The sequence below is a fragment of the Pseudophryne corroboree genome, chromosome 3 (assembly GCF_028390025.1).
Source record: "Pseudophryne corroboree isolate aPseCor3 chromosome 3, aPseCor3.hap2, whole genome shotgun sequence".
Taxonomy (NCBI): Eukaryota; Metazoa; Chordata; class Amphibia; order Anura; family Myobatrachidae; genus Pseudophryne; species Pseudophryne corroboree.
In genome coordinates, this window is record NC_086446.1 from 114,639,939 (window position 1) to 114,642,438 (window position 2,500).

The 2,500-nt window shown below is 40.8% G+C and overlaps 1 non-coding gene and 11 pseudogenes across 1 annotated transcript; all 12 read right to left on the minus strand.

The window, feature by feature from the left end:
- Positions 1–19, minus strand: part of LOC134888408 (5S ribosomal RNA) — a 118-nt pseudogene extending 99 nt beyond the window's left edge.
- A 108-nt stretch (positions 20–127) lies between these two features.
- Positions 128–245, minus strand: LOC134887291 (5S ribosomal RNA; annotated as a pseudogene).
- A 108-nt stretch (positions 246–353) lies between these two features.
- On the minus strand, positions 354–470 carry LOC134894425 (5S ribosomal RNA; annotated as a pseudogene).
- Positions 471–578: 108 nt separating this feature from the next.
- On the minus strand, positions 579–696 carry LOC134896555 (5S ribosomal RNA; annotated as a pseudogene).
- Positions 697–804: 108 nt separating this feature from the next.
- On the minus strand, positions 805–922 carry LOC134893528 (5S ribosomal RNA; annotated as a pseudogene).
- A 108-nt stretch (positions 923–1,030) lies between these two features.
- LOC134896937 (5S ribosomal RNA) lies at positions 1,031–1,148 on the minus strand (annotated as a pseudogene).
- A 108-nt stretch (positions 1,149–1,256) lies between these two features.
- LOC134885650 (5S ribosomal RNA) lies at positions 1,257–1,374 on the minus strand. The gene has a single exon (XR_010169760.1). It is a non-coding gene; the product is annotated as a 5S ribosomal RNA (ribosomal RNA).
- A 112-nt stretch (positions 1,375–1,486) lies between these two features.
- LOC134891051 (5S ribosomal RNA) lies at positions 1,487–1,604 on the minus strand (annotated as a pseudogene).
- A 112-nt stretch (positions 1,605–1,716) lies between these two features.
- Positions 1,717–1,830, minus strand: LOC134895626 (5S ribosomal RNA; annotated as a pseudogene).
- A 108-nt stretch (positions 1,831–1,938) lies between these two features.
- LOC134893001 (5S ribosomal RNA) lies at positions 1,939–2,056 on the minus strand (annotated as a pseudogene).
- Positions 2,057–2,164: 108 nt separating this feature from the next.
- On the minus strand, positions 2,165–2,282 carry LOC134888409 (5S ribosomal RNA; annotated as a pseudogene).
- A 108-nt stretch (positions 2,283–2,390) lies between these two features.
- The window catches only part of LOC134887293 (5S ribosomal RNA), a 118-nt pseudogene continuing 8 nt past the window's right edge, over positions 2,391–2,500 (minus strand).

Genomic DNA, 2,500 nt, shown 5'->3' on the forward strand with positions numbered 1-2,500 from the left:
GTGTGGTGTGGCTGTAGAATAGCTTTATGGTTTCTGTTAGTACTTTTCTACTTCTAACTACTGGTTCATAAATGAATACGTTTGAAAATGGAATGCATCAACAGAACGGTGTTGATAGTATAAAAATATCTACAGCACCTTGTATTCCCAGGTGGTCTCCCATCCAAGTACTAACCAGGCCCAACACTGCTTAGCTTCCAAGATCAGATGAGATTGGGCGTATACAGTGTGGTGTGGCTGTAGATGAGCTTTATGGTTTCTGTTAGAACTTTTCTACTTCTAACTACTGGTTCATAAATGAATACGTTTGAAAATGGAATGCATCAACAGAACGGTGTTGGTAGTATAAAAATATCTACAGCACCTTGTATTCCCAGGTGGTCTCCCATCCAAGTACTAACCAGGCCCAACACTGCTTAGCTTCCAAGATCAGATGAGATTGGGATATCCAGTGTGGTGTGGCTGTAGATGAGCTTTGTGGTTTCTGTTTGAACTTTTCTACTTCTAACTACTGGTTCATAAATGAATACATTTGAAAATGGAATGCATCAACAGAACTGTGTTGGCAGTATAAAAATATCTACAGCACCTTGTATTCCCAGGTGGTCTCCCATCCACGTACTAACCAGGCCCAACACTGCTTAGCTAACAAGATCAGATGAGATTGGGCGTATCCAATGTGGTGTTGCTGTAGATGAACTTTCTGGTTTCTGTTAGAACTTTTCTACTTCTAACTACTGGTTCATAAATGAATACTTTTTAAAATGGAATGCATCAACAGAATGGTGTTGGTAGTATAAAAATATCTACAGCACCTTGTATTCCCAGGTGGTCTCCCATCCAATTACTAACCAGGCCCAACACTGCTTAGCTTCCAAGATCAGATGAGATTGGGCATATCCAGTGTGGTGTGGCTGTAGATGAGCTTTATGGTTTCTGTTAGAACTTTTCTACTTCTAACAACTGGTTCATAAATGAATACGTTTGAAAATGGAATGCATCAACAGAACAGTGTTGGCAGTATAACAATATCTACAGTACCTTGTATTCCCAGGTGGTCTCCCATCCAAGTACTGACCAGGCCCAACACTGCTTAGCTTCCAAGATCAGATCAGATTTGGCGTATCCAGTGTGGTGTGGCTGCAGATGAGCTTTGTGGTTTCTGTTTGAACTTTTCTACTTCTAACTACTGGTTCATAAATGAATACATTTGAAAAGTGAATGCATCAACAGAACGGTGTTGGCAGTATAAAAATATCTACAGCACCTTGTATTCCCAGGTGGTCTCCCATCCAAGTACTAACCAGGCCCAACACTGCTTAGCTTCCAAGATCAGATGAGATTGGGCGTATCCAGTGTGGTGTGGCTGTAGATGAGCTTTGTGGTTTCTGTTTGAACTTTTCTACTTCTAACTACTGGTTCATAAATGAATATGTTTTAAAATGGAATGCATCAACAGAACGGTGTTGGCATTATAAAAAAAAATATCTACAGCACCTTGTATTCCCAGGTGGTCTCCCATCCAAGTACTAACCAGGCCCAATACTGCTTAGCTTCCAAGATCAGATGAGATTGGGCGTATCCAGTGTGGTGTGGCTGTAGATGAACTTTGTGGTTTCTGTTAGAACTTTTCTACTTCTAACTACTGGTTCATAAATGAATATGTTTTAAAATGGAATGCATCAACAGAACGGTGTTGGCAGTATAAAATTATCTAATGCACCTTGTATTCCCAGGTGGTCTCCCATCCAAGTACTAACCAGGCCCAACACTGCTTAGCTTCCAAGATCAGATGAGATTGGGCGTATCCAGTGTGGTGTGGCTGTAGATGAGCTTTATGGTTTCTGTTAGAACTTTTCTACTTCTAACTACTGGTTCATAAATGAATACGTTTGAAAATGGAATGCATCAACAGAACGGTGTTGGTAGTATAAAAATATCTACAGCACCTTGTATTCCCAGGTGGTCTCCCATCCAAGAACTAACCAGGCCCAACACTGCTTAGCTTCCAAGATCAGATGAGATTGGGCATATCCAGTGTGGTGTGGCTGTAGAATAGCTTTATGGTTTCTGTTAGTACTTTTCTACTTCTAACTACTGGTTCATAAATGAATACGTTTGAAAATGGAATGCATCAACAGAACGGTGTTGATAGTATAAAAATATCTACAGCACCTTGTATTCCCAGGTGGTCTCCCATCCAAGTACTAACCAGGCCCAACACTGCTTAGCTTCCAAGATCAGATGAGATTGGGCATATCCAGTGTGGTGTGGCTGTAGAATAGCTTTATGGTTTCTGTTAGTACTTTTCTACTTCTAACTACTGGTTCATAAATGAATACGTTTGAAAATGGAATGCATCAACAGAACGGTGTTGATAGTATAAAAATATCTACAGCACCTTGTATTCCCAGGTGGTCTCCCATCCAAGTACTAACCAGGCCCAACACTGCTTAGCTTCCAAGATCAGATGAGATTGGGCGTATACAGTGTGGTGTGG